Below are 18618 nucleotides of genomic sequence, written 5' to 3' on the forward strand. Positions count from 1 at the left end.
GCCTATTATATAAAGTGTATGTCTCGTACATTTGTATTTATAATGACATTCGGCCAGGTTAATGCCATAAAAATATTCCAAGGAAAACATCAGTGGTCACATTAAATGCATTACTAATTTTACATCTGATTTTCTTTTACCAATTAAATGTTCCTTGACCTAAATTGATTATGTACAGAATACACAGATCAGTCTTTTTCTTTTTTTTTTTAATTTAAATTTTAGTTAAACTATAGTGGAGTATTGATTTCAGGAGTAGAATTCAGTGATTCATCATTTAAATACAACATGCATTCCTCATCATGACAAGTACCCTCTTTAAATACTCATCACCCCTTTTGCTATCCTCCACCCATTTCCCTTCATCAACCCTTAATTTGTTCTCTATCTTTAAGAGTCTCTTTTGGTTTATTCCTCACCTCCCTGCCAGCCCCATAATAGTTAATCTGTTTGGTTTCTTAAATTCCACATATGAGTGAAATCACATGGTATTTGTCTCTCTCTCTGATTTGTTTCATTTAACATAATACAATCTAGCTCCATCCTTGTCTGTTGCAAATGGTAAGATTTCATTCTTATTAATGTCTGAGTAATACTCCATTGTGTATATGTACCACATCCCTATCCATTTCTCAGTTGATGGACATTTGGGTTCTTTCCATACTTTGGCTATTATTGATAATGTTGCTATAAACATTGTGGTGCATGTAGCCCTTCTGTATTTTTGTATCCTTTGGTTAAATACCCAGTAATCCAATGGCTGGGTCATAGGGTAGTCTATTTTTAACTTTTTGAGGAAGCTCCATACTGTTTTTCACAGTGGCTGCACCAGTTTGCATTCCCACTAACAGTTCCAGGGGGTCCCCCTTTCCCCACATCCTCACCAACACCTCTAGTTTCTTGTGTTAATTTTTAGCCGTTCTGAAAGGTTTGAGGTGCTATCTCATCATGGTTTTGATTTGTATTTCCCTGATGCTGAGTGATGTTGAGCATCTTTCCATGTGTCTATTAGCCATCTGGATATCTTCTCATTTTAAATTATTTTTAAAGATTTTTTTCATTTATTTATTTGAGAGAGAGCAAGCAAGGAGAGGGACGATCAGAGAGGGAAAATTAGACTCCCTGCTGAGTGAGGAGCCTGATAGGGGCTGATCCTGGGACCCTGAGATCATGACTTGAGCCCAAGTCAGCTGCTTAACTGACTGAGACACCCAGGCACCCCAGCCATCTTGATGGTTTTTTTTTTCTGGGGGGGAGGGGAGAGTCTCTTTGTGTCTTCTGCCCATTTCTTTTATTTATTTATTTATTTATTTTTATTTTATTTATTTATTTTTATTTATTTATGATAGTCACACAGAGAGAGAGAGAGGCAGAGACACAGGCAGAGGGAGAAGCAGGCTCCATGCACCGGGAGCCCTGACGTGGGATTTGATCCTGGGTTTCCAGGATCGCGCCCTGGGCCAAAGGCAGGCGCCAAACCGCTGCGCCACCCGGGGATCCCCGTCTTCTGCCCATTTCTTAACTGGGTTGTTTTTTGGGGTGTTGAGTTTGTAAGTTCTTCAGAGATTTTGGATTCTAGTCCTTTATCACATATGTTATTTTTGAATATCTTCTCCCATTCTGTAGTCTGCCTTTTAGTTTTTGTTGATTGTTCCTTTCTCTGTGCAGCTTTTTATCTTCATTCATTCATTCATTCATTCATTCATTCATGAGAGACACAGAGAGAGAGGCGCAGAGACACAGGCAGAGGGAGAAGCAGGCTCCATGCAGGGAGCCCGACATGGGACTTGATCCTGGGTCTCCAGGATCACGCCCGGGCCGAAGTCCGCACTAAACCGCTGAGCCACCGGGGCTGCCCAGAAGCTTTTTATCTTGAAGTCCCAGTAGTTCATTTTTGCTTTTGTTTCCCTTGCCTCTGGCAACGTGTCTAATAAGTTGCTATGGCCAAGGTCAAAGAATTTGCTGCCTGTGTTCTCCTATAGGATTTTGATGGTTCCTTATGTCACATTTAGGTCTTTCATCCATTTTTATTTATTTTTGTGTCTGGTGTAAGAAACTGGTCCATTTTCATTCTTCTGTGTGATGTCCAATTTTCCCAACATTATTTTTTGAAGAGACTTTTTTCCATTGGATATTCTTTCTTGCTTTGTCAAAAATTAGTTGACTCTATAGTTGTAAGTCATAGGTCCGTCGTCTTTTTTTTCTTTTTTTAATTTTTTAAAATTTATTTATGATAGTCACACAGAGAGAGAGAGAGGCAGAGACACAGGCAGAGGGAGAAGCAGGCTCCATGCACCGGGAGCCCTATATAAGTTAATGATTGTCTCATTTGGAATTAAAATCAGAAGAGTATTATTTTGTGTCTCCATTAAGCATTATTTTGTTCACAGTAGTCACACGATAGCACAAGGTATATACAAAGGAAGCCAACCTTCTATAAGTAGTCTCCATATCAGGAAGTATGCCTATAAGACGAAAGCAAGGACACTGTAAGCTCAAGGCCTAGAGTAACAGGTATTGGTAGTGGCATGGGCTCATTGTGGTCCCTGAGCCTGGTTCCTGAACCTCAGAGGGTAATAAGCCCTTGTCTGTAGTGCTGGAGGGCTCTTTATTTGGGTCTGCTGTGTCCTCCTCATCAACACAACTGACACTTGCTGGGCATCTGCTGTACAACCAGGTGTATGCAAATATAGTGCATTTTCCACAATAGCATTTCTTGGTAAGGAAATAGAGGCTTAGAGAGGTTAAGTCACTTACCTAAGGTTCTCCAGCAGTGAGGGCTGTGCCTTTTGAGCTTGCTAGTGTAGTGGACAGTGAGAAGTGTTATGTGTACCTGGTGGCTCTGGAGATCCTGCTTCAGGAGCATTGTCCATGCTTCTACTTTAAACAGAGGCCCCTTTGAGTTTAGAGTTTGTATTCCCTAATACAACTCCATTCTGACCTCTTTATCACCCCTTCCTCCCATACTTATATGTGTATTAAATGACACATCCTTTTTATTGCTTGAGGCATAACTAAAGGCTTTGTACTACCACTCTACAAACAGTTGAATTGCATTTATGGTAATAGAGATACTAGAATATATAATTGCATATGTGCTTGAGAAGGAAATGAGTTTTAAAAGTGTTGTAGAAGCCTAAAATTCTTGACTCAAGGCAGAACGTTATTCTTCATTGTCAAGGCTTCTCTTCCCCATAATACTATTATATTATGGTGAGCTCTGAACTAGGTAGAGACTTGTTTTAATAAACAAAGGTGAAATACTTCATTTGTTTTGTTATCTCTATACTTTTTGTTTCATTAGTTCCCCTTAAATGGGAGTAAATGTCCGCTGAAATTGGCTTTTGTAGCCATTTGTAGTTTTTTCCTTGGGATTTAGGGGAAGTAAGAGTACTTGAGAAAGTTGAGTAGGGCTAGTGGCCTCGTCAGGAAATGAGAGGCTCAGATTCTGTAGCCACTGAGAATTCTGCCAAATAGGTTTGTGTTTCTAAAATACTGCAGTAAAAAACACGATAAAATAGAATGGAATACTGAAGTAACATTCTGTGCTGACCATGCAGTTAGCACAGACCCCACAGGTAAAGGGCACGATCCCCAACAGGATTGTTCTCACTGTAGATACAAGCGGCCACATGTTCTTTTGACCCAAGTAGCTTTAAATTTAGGAGTTCCCATAACGCCCCTCACATGAATGCTGTACTTCAAATGCCAGCTGCAGGGCAACCGCAGTGGCTCAGTGGTTTAGCGCCGCCTTCAGCCCAGTGCCTGATCCTGGAGACCCCGGGATCGAGTCCCACGTTGGGCTCCCTGAATGGAACCTGCTTCTTCCTCTGCCTGTGTCCCGTCCGCTCCCCCCCCTCCGTGTGTGTGTCTCATGAATAAATAAATCTTTAAAAAAAACAAAACAAATCTTTAAAAAGGGGGAGGGGGAATCCCTGGGTGGCTCAGCGATTTAGCGCCTGCCTTTGGCCCAGGGCGCAATCCTGGAGTCCCAGGATCGAGTCCTGCGTCAGGCTCCCGGCATGGAGCCTGCTTCTCCCTCTTCCTGTGTCTCTGCCTCTCTTTTTCTCTATGTCTATCATAAATAAATAAATAAATTTAAACAAAACAAAACAAAAAAAATCAAATGCCAGCTGCAAGCTTGGAGTGTCCCCAGGCTGCCTCCACTTCTGATCAACTGGCTACGAATTTGAGGGCTTCCCATGGCCCACTTGAGGTCTGATAATATGCTAGAACAAATTCTAGAACTCAGGAGAGTGCTATGCTTCCCATAACATACCTAGGGGTCCACTAGGAGTTACCTCATTAGCATAAATTATCAGGGCCAATGAGGAATAATAAAGACATTCCTATCATTAACTAAAGCAATCTCAACCTGGAAGTTTCCTTCCTGGAAACCAAGACAGAGACTGAATATTCTTTAATATACACCTCCCCATCTTGAAGGAATGTGAAATGCCTGGTTGTCCGGTGGATGGCTATGCAGCCATAAAGCCACATGGAAGAGGTAAGACAGGGCTGTTTATTTCCTACAGCCATATTGCATCCTGTTTGTGGCCATTTACCCAGTGACATACCATTTTTCTTACCTGGTTCTTCTTGCATTGTTTTTGTTGTTCTTATCCCTGGAGGTTCTTCCCTTTGGGAGATAGGTTGTCTTTTCTCAGGAATTGGGTCCTTTTCTTCACACCACAGAGAGTGAGTTTTTTTCTCATAGAATCATAGATTCTCATTCTGGTATGTAAATCTCCTTCAATGTAACATTCGTGTATTGTTACTTACATTTTCTTGGACTGCTTCTGTGGGGGGACTTTGCTGGGTTTTCTGGTGGTTGGGAAAGGGAAGCCACAATCTCCTTTTCTGGAACTACTCTGTCTTTTTTTTACTGCTGTACACATGTGAGTTGAGAAGAGCTTTAAGTGTAATTTACATACCTGATTTGGATGAAACAGTATGGAAAAAGAATGTACAATATCTTATTAGCTTTTTGTATTGATGACATGTTGAAATATAATATCTTGAGATTAAAACAGCAAATTTTTTTCTAATTGCATCTTTTTTAATGTGGCTGCTCAAAAAAATTTAAATTCCTAGAACCTTTCAGCTTGCCACTAGAAATCATTCTCTTGATTAAAATAATTCTTAGTATATATTTGGCCATCCAGCCTGTTTATTTTTTTTTCTCTTTTCTCCTAATTTTTTTTCTAATAATTTTTTTATTGGTGTTCAATTTACCAACATACAGAATAACCCCTAGTGCCCGTCACCCAACAGTCTGTTTAGAATGTCTTTATTTTTATCTTGCTCGCTTAATTATCTAGATAACACATGTCTACCTTATTCCTGTATATCCTTTTTGGTAATTTCCATGATCACCCCACTAACATTGGGATAACTATAGGAAAAATAGTTTGTATTCTAGCATCAGCTTTGTGGATTCCAGCTGTCAGCCTCCCACAGGAGATTCTGTTACTGTGCTGTCCAATACTTTTTTTCTTTTTCTATTTCCCAATTTTCCCCATGAATACTTGGATGCTGCTGTGTATCAGATATCCACTCTGTGGGCTTAGATGCACTCCTCTCACATCTGATCCCTATACCGGGTAGTCTTGATATATTAGGTGTTAGAAAATGTTCTCTTCAGCAATGAATTGCAGCCAGGCTTTTCCCAGAACCATTTGGGGATGCTGTGCCATTGTGGTAGGGATCTAGACTCAACATAAAAGCTCTCACCAGCCAGATCTTGTTCAGGGTTACTGTATAACAGCAGTGCTTAGGCTCATTTGCTCATTTGCCCCTTCGCTGTTATCTCAATATTAGAGGTATATCAGGAGTTTTTGAAAGCATCCCTATGGACCAAGGTGCCTGAGGAGAATAAAAGCACCAGATTAGTTGGTGTGGTTTTGGGATACTGCCATTTAAAAATACAGTTATTTATAAAACTTATGAGTTGCATTTTAGAAAATTTGTAAAGTGAAAACACAAAGAAAAAGAGATAACATTTTGGAGGGATCCCTGGGTGGCGCAGCGGTTTGGCGCCCGCCTTTGGCCCAGGGCGCGATCCTGGAGACCCGGGATCGAATCCCACGTCAGGCTCCCGGTGCATGGAGCCTGCTTCTCCCTCTGCCTGTGTCTCTGCCTCTCTCTCTCTCTCTGTGACTATCATGAATTAAAAAAAAAAAAAAAAGAGATAACATTTTGGAGTAGATATATACTTACTTTCTATGTAGGTTGACTTTTGAAAAAAATATACAAAACTGATACGCTTGTTTTATTTGAAGCAAATGATACCTATTTTATTTGAGAGAGAGAGAGCACACCGGGGGGGAGGGGTAGAGGGAGAAGCCGACTCCCCACTCAGCTGGGAGCCCAATATTGGACTTAATACCAGGACCTTGGGATCATGACCTGAGCTGAAGGCAGTCACTTAACTTACTGAGCCACCCAGGTGCCCCAAGGCAAACGATACCATAATGTGTTATGATATAATGTGTTTTCCTCCTGCTTGCCATATCATAGCCATTTTATTGAATTATGAAGTAGTCATTTATAACATTTCTGTTGGTTGCTTACTGGTCCATTTATTTAACTAGTCCTCTGCCATTAGGCATGTAAATTTTTTAGTTTCAGTCTTTCATTATTGCATTAATGTTTTGATAAACATAATTGTGTTTTGGTTTTGGGTTTTTTGTTTTTAAAGATTTTAAAAATTTATTCATGAGAGACAGAGAGAGAGAGAGAGAGGCAGAGACACAGGCAAAGGGAGAAGCAGGCTCCATGCAGGGAGCCCGATGTGGGACTCAATCCTGGGACTCCAGGATCACACCCTGGGCCGAAGGCAGGCGCTAAACCACTGCACCACCCAGGCATCCCATGTTTTTTGCCATGGTTCAACCCAGTTGCTCAAGTCAGGTCATCCTTGATTTGTCTTTTTCCCCTCACATTCCAAATTTAATTTATAAGTCTTCATATTCTATTCTTTATTCCATGATCGCCTCCCTAATCCACGCCATCCTATCTGTTCTGCAATAGCTTCCCAGCTGATTCTTGTTCCTCTCTAGTCTCTTTTTTGCAGAGCAGCCAACATGACCCCTTTAAATCAGATCACATCATTCCTTTGCTTCAGGACCCATTCAGCTGTGGCTTTTTAGACACACTTGAGATAATATCCTAAAAACCCTCCTTTCTTTCTTCCTTTCCTTTCCTTTCCTTTCCTTTCCTTTCCTTTCCTTTCCTTTCCTTTCCTTCCTTTCCTTCCCTTTCCCTTTCCCTTTCCCTTTCCCTTTCCCTTTCCCTTTCCCTTTTCCTTTCTTTCTTTCGATGTATTTATTTACACACAGAGTGCATGTGTGGGAGAGCAGTTGGGGGCAGGGGAAGGAACAGGGGCAGAAGGAGAGAGAATCTTAAGCAAGCTGCATACTCAGCTCAGAGCCTGATATGGGGCTGTCTCATGACCTCGAGACCATGACCTAAGCCAAAACCAAGAGTCAGTCCCTTAATTGACTGAGCCACCCAAGCCCCCCCTAAAACCACATTGTGAACTGTAGTACATAAGGTACCCTGCCTGCCTTTCCAACTGCCTCTAGTCTTTCTCTTCTTCTTTTTGTCCAAACCCCCCACCCCCACCCCTGCCTTTAAAAAGATTTTTTTCCACATGAACACTTGGGTGCTGCTATTGTATGATAGCTACCCCTTGGGGTTAGATGCACTCTTCTCACATTTGATCCCTAAACTGCATGATCTGATTTATTGGGTGTTAGAAAATGTGTTCTTCATCACTGAAGTGAAGCCAAACATCATATCACCACCTTATGTCCTCTGCACTGCCTGGGCTCTCTGCCTAGAATGTTCTATCCATTTATCTTCTCACCCTCAGGTTTCTGCTCAAATGTCACCTCTGCAGAGAGGCTTCTGGATCCCTCATCCTCTCCGTTCCACCTTCCACCATTTTTTTTTAAACCTATCACCTGTTTTATAGCTTCCCTAGCATTTTTCACTATTTGAAATTATTGGGTCTGTTTGGCTTTCTTATTTTTCTGTTCCCTACTTCATTCTCAAGGAATGTAAATTCTTTGAGAACATGGGCCTAGAACAGTGCCTGGAACATAGTAGGTGCTCTCACTAACTACTAGTTGAATGAATGTACTAGAACTTAGGTGCTTAACCTTCAGATCACCGGACCACCGTCCCCCAGGATTCTCAGTCACTGGTCTCAGGACCGTACTTTGAGAAATGCAGAGCTGTATGTTATGACCGAACATCACTGTTATTGAGCCCGATTTTCTTCTCTAGTGTTTGTAATATTTATACAAAAGAGCATCATAATACATCATTCCGTATAATGTATGCATGAAGGGATGAATTGTAAAATTTGGGGGGATGTGAAGATGAAGGAGAAAATTTTGAAACTTTTTAAAGATGAGTTGATATTGAGCAATATTTTTGTTTGCTAGCACAAAGCTTTCTAAAACGTATAGCAGGGACGCCTGGGTGGCTCAGCGGTTTGGCACCTGCCTTCGGCCCAGGGTGTGATCCTGGAGACCAGGGATCGAGTCCCATGTTGGGCTCCCTGCATGGAGCCTGCTTCTCTCTCTGCCTCTCTCTGTATCTCTCATGAGTAAATAAATAAAATCTTTAAAAAAAAAAAAAAAAGTAAAGCAAATTTCTTATAGTAAAGGGAGGAAAAAAAATTGTGAAAGATTCTTACGACAGATATTTATAGTGTTCCTGATATGTCCCAGTCACTGTTCTAGGCCCTGGGGAGATAGTAATGAATAAAACAAAAATCCCCACCCCCATGAAGGGTTATGCTCTACTAGAGAGAGAAAGACAAAATAATTTATATAGTGTGTTTATTTTGTATAATGTGTTATAAACGGCACTGAGATGATACGTGAAAAAAGTTATCCATTTTATCAGCATTTTAAATGGAAGCTGAGCTAAAACTGCTATTTAAGTAGCATTTTAATACATGACCAAAATAAAATTGGAGCAGATGTGTTGGCACTTGCTAACTTGGTTTTTGGAAGTCTTATTTATTGCTTTAATAGAAATACTTTTTTTCCAGAGCAAGTAAAATAATATAAAAAGGTTATGCTTTAATTTGGGGTGTCACGTAAAGTTACTTCAAATATATAAATAGTTTCTGAGTAGTATTAGGGATAACACCCACTTAAAAATAGAAACCTTTTATGGTGCCTTCTTTGTATATTACAGTGTAGAAATACAAGATTAATATCACAAATAAAGACCATATACTGACTCTTAAGGTTTTACAAGCAGGAGAAAATTTCTCCAGCTCCTCTGTGTGCACCCATTTAGTGTCCAAAAGGCTGTGTGGAGCCGGCTGCCAATTGGATCTTTACTAAATTACACTGTGTTTTATTTGAAAAAGCAAATAACGGAGTGTTTGCTGTGAAGTAGTTCTTAACTTACTTTCTCAGGTTCTGGCTAGGACTTCTGCCTGTCTCATACCACATTTGTCAGTGGATTCTATTACCACATGGTATGGAAGTCCCTTTTCTTATGTGAGGAATGTACAGAGGTTGTGTGTCCCCAAGGTCAGTGAGTAAGGGAGTGAGAGCTGAGGGTCATAACTGGTGAGCTGGGTGATGCTTCTTTTCACCATTTTTTTTTTCCTGCTCTGCAGTTTAGCACTGAGGGCTTTTCTTTCATCTTATGAAAGGGCAAGGCTGTGCTTCAGGATAACGATAACAGCTTTTATACTTGACTCTTCCTCCCATATCAAGTTAATGATTTCTTTATGTCGCTCTTCAATTTAAAGTGTATTGAGGTAAAAAATTTATTTTGTTGGAAATATTAACCTTTTTGTCAATAATGCAACACCCGTGTGTCCATTTTAATTGCTTCATTCTTTGCCTACCTCCTTTGGCTGTGAGCAGCTTAATAGCTAAAGAGCAATCAGTTTTCCCTTTTAATTTTGCTTTTTTCTAAGTCCTTTTTCAATTTCATGAATTGAGAGTGAAATAGGGAAAATGCCATTCACGAGATCTTGCCTATAAAAACTATGTATCATTTAGTATCCCCTTCTCCACAGCCCCAGAGCTTGCATTAAAATAGGTCTCTTGGGCAGCCTGGGTGGCTCAGTGGTTTAGTGGTTTAGCGCCGCCTTCAGCCTAGGGCGTGATCCTGGAGACCCAGGATGAAGTCCCATGTCAGACTCCCTGCATGGAGCCTGCTTCTCCCTCTCCCTCTGCCTGTGTCTTTGCCTCTTTCTCTCTGTGTGTCTGGTGAATAAATAAAATCTTAAAAAAATAAAATAGGCCTCTTATTTTAATGAACTTGCTACAATTAGATTGTATCTCATTCCTTGTTTTGTGTATTAAGAACCAAAAAGTAAATGTAACTGGTATGCTTTTGAATTTTGAGTTGGATTATCATTACTTGTTGCATTGCCCCATGCTCCATCTGCACCCCAAAGTACTTCCCATTATGCAAGACTTAATGGCTTTAATGAGTCTTTTTACTGCAAATCAAATGATCTGCATTATTACTTATATTCTGTGGTTTGCTGATAATGCACAGTAGAGTAGCCCTGAAGAAGGCTCTTTAAGGAGTATTTGAATTGAACACTGACCTTATATGGTCCACCTGTGACATCTTCAGTATTTTATCAGAGCTTCTGTATAATACTGTAGACTGAAATTCTTGTAAATAGCAAATGAAACGAAGCTTCATTTTCTTAGGACTGTAGTATGTTAAAAGAAGTTGGTGTTCTTGGGGGGTGGGGAGGAATGCTGACTTTGGATTCCAAAAGAATTTGCTAAGCCTGTTGAGCTGGTCTGCTCACATTTTCAAAGGTCTATAAATTCAGATGCATGAGGCTATGCAAAACAAGTGTCTTGCGTGTACTATTTTAACACGTCATACCCAAAACAAGTGTTGTTGGCTGAGCTTAACCACCTAGTCAAATTTTAGGATGGTCTTGTGAAGGTAGTAGAGGAACCTTGTTTTCAGGGAACATCCAGATTCTTTTCTCTTGGAGCATCAGTAGGAATGACCAAGGAAGCATTCATTGCCCATTCTTCACCCTGCTCTAGAAGTGTTGGCATATCACTAGAGCTGATGAACTGATGTTTAGGCAGACACCCTATCTAGCTGTACTGAGAAATTACTCAGGCAGTTAGAAATAGGAACTTTTAAAGTGTACGTACGATAACAAAATAAATAGAAATTATTATTGTATCATCTGGGTGGTGATTTACAATTAAAGCCTTTAGAGGGGATCCCTGGGTTGCTCAGTGGTTTGGCACCTGCCTTCGGCCCAGGGCATGATCCTGGAGTCCCAGGATCGATTCCCACGTCGGGCTCCCTCCATGGAGCCTCCTTCTCCCTTTGCCTGTGTCTCTGCCTCCCTCTGCTCTCTGTCTCTCATGAATGAATAAATAAAATCTTAAAAAAAAAAAAAAAGCCTTTAGAAAAGTACCAAATAGCCAAACTGTTTAAAATAGTTCATGATATTTTAATAAAGTCACAGTTTCGGGATCCCTGGGTGGCGCAGCGGTTTGGCGCCTGCCTTTGGCCCAGGGCGTGATCCTGGAGATCCGGGATCGAATCCCACGTCAGGCTCCCGGTGCATGGAGCCTGGTTCTCCCTCTGCCTGCGTCTCTGCCTCTCTCTCTCTCACTGTGTGCCTATCATGAATAAATAAAAAAAATTAAAAAAAAAAATAAAGTCACAGTTTCTAATCCTGTTACTAGAAATGCTTGTATTTATATCCTGCCTCTTCCTAAAATTAGATTTGATAAGGCTCATTTCAAATAAAGATATACATCATAAAATAATGTAGATGTAGAAAATCAGAACCTATGAAAAGAATAATAGTGTTGAACCATAATTACAATGACTGCATTTGGATTTGGCGAGGAACTTCCTGGTAGCAAGGGGGGGGGGATGAAACAATGAATTGTTTAGTTCTTGTCTTTTTTTTTTTTTTCCCTTTTAGGACTATTTATTTATTTGACAGATTGAGAGAGCACAAGCATGGGGAGTGGCAGAGACTGAGGGAGAAGCAGCGACCCTGGTGACACAGGGCTCAAGGCTCCATCCCAGGACCCTGGGATCATAAACTGAGCCAAAGGCAGACACTTAGCCGGCTGAGCCACTCAGTTGCCCCACTCCTTGTCTTTAGAATGGAGGGAAGATGCCCATTTTTTCATGGGAAATAAATCTACCCTACCCTAAACAATGTGAAAAGAATGCTTACATGGGGGATCCCTGGGTGGTGCAGCGGTTTAGCGCCTGCCTTTGGCCCAGGGCGCGATCCTGGAGACCCGGGATCGAGTCCCATGTCGGGCTCCCGGTGCATGGAGCCTGCTTCTCCCTCTGCCTCTGTCTCTGCCTGTCTCTCTCCTGTGTGCCTATCATAAATAAATAAATAAATTAAAAAAAAAGAAAAAGAATGCTTACATGGGTCTTTTATATATTTATATATAAAGATTTAATGATTAAATAGATAGGGCCTCAACATTTTATTATCTAAAACGCTGACAGATTCCACATGACTCTTTTTTTATTCTCGTAATCTCTTAAAAGGCAAGGTCATATCATTCAGTTGCCACTGAGTTAAGATGCAAAGAGCTGTGATCTGGTGAGGTGCCTAGCATGTGGTCTTCAGCCTCCCAGTGACAATATTGGGGAGGACAGAGGGCTGTGAGTCCGGTGCTTCCTTTTGATCATCCCAGTATAGCTTTCTCCTTTCTTTTTAAAAATGGTGTACAACCTTTGTTTATGTTTTATTTTATTTTTAAAGATTTTATTTATTTATTCATATGAGAGAGAGAGAGAGAGAGGGGGGCAGAGACACACAGAGTGAGAAGCAGGCTCCATGCAAGGAGCCCGTCGAGGGACTTTATCCCAGGACTCCAGGATTACCCTTGGGCCAAAGGCAGGTGCCAAACCGCTGAGCCACCCAGGGATCCCCTTTGTTATGTCTTAAATGTATTTTATAAAGAGCATATGTTTACTTTTTTATTACTCAGTTTAGCTGGATTTTTTTTTCCAGTTAGAGAGTTTTGTACATACACATTCATTACCTTTATGATATGTGGATTGATTTGTACCATTGCATTTTGTTCTTTCTCCTTAACCCTCAGTTTCCATCCCTCCTCTGTTTCTAAGTATCTTTCCTCTTTTGGATTGATTGAGCCCTCTCACCTCGTATTTTTTTCCCCTTCTTCTTTGTAAGTGGTAAACTGTTTTATTTGTAGTGGCTGGGGGTGTTACAGCATGCATGTTTAAACTCAGAGGTTTAGGTTAATCAGTATCTTCTCCTCTTTCTGAAATAATGTCAGAATTTTAGAATGCTTTAACTTCCATCATTCTCCAATTCAAGTATTACTGTTGTCCAGTACTTTGGTTCTTTTAAGCTTTAGCCCCATTGATGTTTCTGTATTCATTTTTTTAACTTTGCTGAAATTGTACTTGATAGATTATTTTCATTGCTTCTCCTTTCTTCTCGCATGTTGTTAAGCCTTCGATCTGGAATTACTTCCCTTCTTCCTGAAGCATTTTTGTTAGAGACTCTTAGCTAGGGGAAAGATCTGTCTGGTGTAAATGCTATCAACTTGTTTTGGGTTTTTGTTGTCTTAATATTTTTATTGTGCCCTACGTGTTGGAAAAATAATTTCATTGAATGTACAGTCCTAAGATGATCTCTGCATGATGAGCACTCCCCCTACCCCCATCCCCCTCCTGCCATGATTTGAAGATATTATTTCCCCATCTCTGGCTTCCATTGTTGCTATTGAGAAGTCAGCATTCAATCTTACTGAGCTTGCTTTGTGAATAATTTGTATTAACTTTGACTGTTTTAAAGATCTTGTCTTTGTTGTTGTAAAGCTTCACTATAGTATGTCCAGGTATGGATTTTATTCACCTTGCTTAAAATTTGTCTACTGAAATCTGAAACTATATTTCATCCACTCTGACAAATTTTTAACCGATACCTCTTTCACTGTTGCTGCTCCCCCATTCTCTGTCTTTCCTTATGAATCCCTCATAGTTGAATAGTAGACCACAGTCTAACTGCACATCTCTTAATTCCATGCTTCGTTTCCATAAATAATTTGTTCAGTTTGACTTTACAGATTAATAATTCTCTAACAGTATTTAGTCGATATTATTTTCAACTTCTAGAAGTTACTAATTTTCTCTAGAAGTTCTACTTTGATCCTTCTCCCAATATGTCTAGGCATTTTTGAATACGTTTTCCTTTGCGTACTTTTTCTTTTAACACGAGGAACATATTTTTTAATACTCCAGTTTTGATCATTTGAATATCTGCAGTCATGGATCTGATTACACAATTGTTTAGCTTACTCCTGCCCAAGATAGCTTATTTCTTGTGTACATCTTGCATTTTTTATAGTAAATTAACATTCCTGGCATTTTGCATAGGAGAATTCTTTGAGACCAGGATTTAGACTGTCTTCCATCAGAGAAAATTTCCATTTATGTTTGCTCCTGCCAGTTGTTTAGGGATACCGCTAACACATAACCAGATCAGAGACATTTACCTCATGAGGGCCATGGTGTTGACCCATTAAAAACCCAAATTCTGATCATAGAATGGCTCATACTGTATTTCTCTTATTCACCACCCCGGTATAAACAGTTTCCAGTGTTTGCTTTTTCCTCTTTGAATTTCTGCCTTCTCATAGCCAGCTTTGGATAATTTTCCTTAATTAATTAATTACCTGGTTAGCCCTGCATTTAAAAAACAAAACAAAATACAAGTTTTGTTTTTAAGATTTTATTTATTTATTAATGAGAGAGACACAAAGAGAGGCAGAGACACAGGCAGAGGGAGAAGCAGGCTCCCTGCAAGGAGCCAGATGTAGGACTTGATCCTGGCACTCTAGGATTAGGCCCTGGGCGAAGGCAGGCACTCAATCGCTAAGCCACCCAGGTGTCTCCAGACCAAGATTTTTTGAGGTATAAATTATAGGCTATGAACTTCACCTTCACTCCTTTTTTTAAGTATACAATTCAGTGATTTTTACTAAATTTACAGAAGAATGCAGCCGGTACCACAATTCAGTTTTGAATTTTTCTGTCTTCCATGCTTGCTTCATTTTTTAGTGCCTCATCCTCTGTTCCGTCATCATGTCGCTTGTGGATTTGGGAGTAATTAGTAGAACTGGTTCTGAAATTTAGATGATGTGCAGTTGGGACTTCTCACTTAATGCATGGCAGGTTTGGAAAGTTGGGTTATTGTTATTCTGCACTTTTTTTTGAGAGATCATACTCAGCCATTTTAAAGAGGATAACGTAGGTGGTAGCTTGACCCAAAGCCATAATGGTGAGTAACTTAGGTTTTGAGCTTCAATCTCTTCAGCCTTATGGTTGTGGTATCACTACTTAGACTTCAAAGCTCCCTTTTCCAAAGTACTTCTCACTTGTTTCTCTCCCACAAAATGGGTATAGGCTATTATTAGGTCATTAATAGTTCCTTAATTTATTACCCCAAACAAAAAGAAATCTTCAGTTTCTTCAGATGCTCCAGAATAAAGGGCAGTGGAGCACCTCAGCCAAATATGAATGAGAAGTAGTTACTCAAGGCAGTGGGAAACAACTAGTATTTAAACAAACTTCAGTTTCATTTAAAGTCATTAATACATGTATAATAGAGAATTGTCAAAATAGGGTGTTTTTCTACTATAGAACTTCATAAATTTTATTTCATAGAAGAAAATCTAGTATAAAGGTAGAGTTTTCCTAAATGTCTGAAAAGTTGTCTTTTCTGTAATGTCTAGATGTTATATTTATTGGCTGACACAGCCTGGCTGTGACTTTTTTTTTTCCCTCCACAGTGTAAGTTGTTACTGCAGTACTCCTGAAACCAGCAAAAATTGAGGGCTTTTTGTTTTGTTTTGTTTTGTTTTGTTTTGTCTTGTTTTAAATCACGGAGTTGCTGGTTTTCTGAAATGTTCTGCTCTTCTACAGGGCCCAAATTTACACAGTATAGGCGTAAGTAGTGCAAGAGGCCTTCATGATTTCAAAGCTAGTGGTCAGACAATCTTAAATCTTAGCCCACTTCTTGCATTAACAGGAATCAAAGACGTTTAAATTGTGAATACACAAGTTACTGTGATAGCAGAAAGACATTTATTCTCACAGCCAATACAGAGGTACTTAGAGTGCTGTGCCAGGTTCTCTACAAGTTAGCTGCTAAGTATTTTTATTTTAAACTTCAGAATCTTACTCAGTTTCAGTATTAATTACTCTCCCAAATTTCTAGAGCTCCAGAAGGATACATTAAGGGAAACCTGTCTCCTCACCCTCAGCTCTCACTGTAGTCCAGCCTGGAGGTAGTAGATGAGGTTAACCTCTTGAGTCTCTCTGAGAGCTGCAGAGCTACGGTTGAGATGTTGCACTTGCAAATTTGTCATTGTTAGAAGTGAGTAGCCCTGTCCCTGAAGGGTGAATAGAAGCTCATTCATCTGGAGAAGACTGTCAGTGACAGGCTCCCGCTTCCTCCTCCCCAGCCAGGCAGGGTGGCCTCCTGAAACAGGCAATGTACTCTTGGAGAACATTACTGCCTCAGCAGTGCATCAGAAACCATTTTAAGTAATGTTTTAAAATAAAGAACAAGTCTTCCATAACCATTATTTTAGGGTTTGCATTAGAAAACAGGAAAGATGGTTCACAGAAGTTAGCCATTTCAGTCCTAGCCACACACCATGCTCAAGTGTCTCATCTGCAGTTATGGTAGTTTACATAATCTTTGCTACTTAATTTAAGTATTTTTCTAGGTTTTACAGATTCATAAAATTGGGAGAGTATAAACTGAGGTAAAGTTGTGGTAGTAATGACTAGAGAATGGAAGATAGAAACACAGAGACAGACCTTCCTGAATTAACACTTGGCTGGCCTCCCAAGTTGCAGGAGTGGTGTGGGGATGCTGGGTGTTTGTATGCTCACTTCCCCGGGAATTGTCATTAGTCCTAAACTGCTAATTCAGTGATGAACCTTCCAATTTTACATTTGTTTTTCAAAATGTCTTTTTAAGGAATTGAAGCAATAGGAGTTACAGATTCATGAACATGTCTAATTTAAGCTTTACCCTTCACTGTAGCATCATAAAATGTACATTTGAGGAATAATGTTTTTTAAAAGTTTCATATTCAATGAAATACAGTTTTGGTCATGTTTTGCAGTAATTTTTTTTAAGAGAGGGAAACAGTGCGGGGGGGGGGGGGGGCGGTGGCAATGGAAGAGGGAGAGAGAATCTTAGCAGACTCCCTGCTGAGCACAGAGCCCAGTCAGAGCCCAACACTGGGCTCCATCCCACGACCTTGAGATCATGACCTGAGCTGAAACCCAGAGTGGGCAGCTTACCTAACTGAGCCACCCAGGCACTTCTGCAGTAACCTGTAAACAAATAGAAATCTACAGCCAACTTTATCTGTTACCATTGTGAAGACTAGTGCCTTGTTGCCCAGGTCCAGTTGCTATTAGAAAGTGGAACTGTAATCTTTAGAGGGAGTATAAATGTTAGTTCTTTATAGGATTTTGAAGGCCCCTAAACATTAAAGATCTGATTTAATTTTTCATTTCCTTACATGTTATGTTTAAATTGCACATTATTTCTTTTGTTTCTTCTTATGGTTAGTCATTGCTGGATCCTGATAGTGAACAGGCTTACAGAAAGCTGATAATCCCTAAACATACTACTGCAAATAACAGCCATAATAGTATGTAATTTTTCTTGTGCCTTTATATGCTTACGTCAGGTAAAGGAGTGAAAATCAAAGGTTATTGCCCTTGCCCTTGTTTACTCTGGCATTTAAGCTCCCAGAAAGTGCCTCTGCCATTCAGCTGCCTGCACCTCTGTCATTTATAACTCTATTTGCAACTGGGGGAAAGATGTGTCTTAGCGCTGTGTGTATTCATTTGGTCCTTGGGATTGCTAATGGAATTGGCAAGCCTGTTCATTTAGAAACATGGGTAAGTGATCACAACCCTCACAGTTGCTACAGAGTGGCTTTCTCAGCAGCAGCAGGGCCTCCACAGAGCAAGTATGATACAACTTGGGAAGATTGTTCCTGGCTACCTGAGCAGAGTCAGGAAGATGCTTGGGTGGGAAGGAAAGGATTAGTTCAGATGAGGCAGTACCATTCAGAAAAGAGTTGAGCAGTCAGTGCTTTGAAAAATGCAGTCAAAGGACAGTTTTGCTCTTAACTATAGGACATCATCCCTATTTTGTTTTACATTTCTGGTGAAGATGGTCTTGGGTATATCTTGATGTTGTCTTAACACTATTTTCCTTTTTTTTTTTTTTTTTTAAGATTTTATTTATTCATGAGAGAGAGAGAGAGAGAGGCAGAGACACAGAGACACAGGCAGAGGGAGAAGCAGGCTCCCCACAGGGTGGAACTTCATCCCAGGACTCCAGGATCATGCCCCGGGCCGAAGGTGGCGCCAAACCGCCAAGCCACCCCGGCTGCCCTTAACACTATTTTCTTAGGTGAAAAATAGCTTTGTGTTCAAGTAAAACTCCTCTTGGCTTAGTAAGCATCCATTCACCCGTCACATGAGAATAGCAACTCAGAATTTCTATTTCTTCAACAACAGCTGCGTAGTATATTTTTATTT

General features: G+C 40.2%; 1 protein-coding gene across 4 annotated transcripts in view; it reads left to right on the top strand.

Moving 5' to 3' along the window:
- CTNNA1 (catenin alpha 1) overlaps positions 1-18618 on the top strand; it is a 185544-nt gene that overhangs the window by 137805 nt on the left and 29121 nt on the right. The gene's annotated exons all lie outside the window — the stretch shown is intronic.

Source organism: Canis lupus, chromosome 11 (genome assembly GCF_003254725.2).
Source record: "Canis lupus dingo isolate Sandy chromosome 11, ASM325472v2, whole genome shotgun sequence".
Classification (NCBI taxonomy): Eukaryota; Metazoa; Chordata; class Mammalia; order Carnivora; family Canidae; genus Canis; species Canis lupus.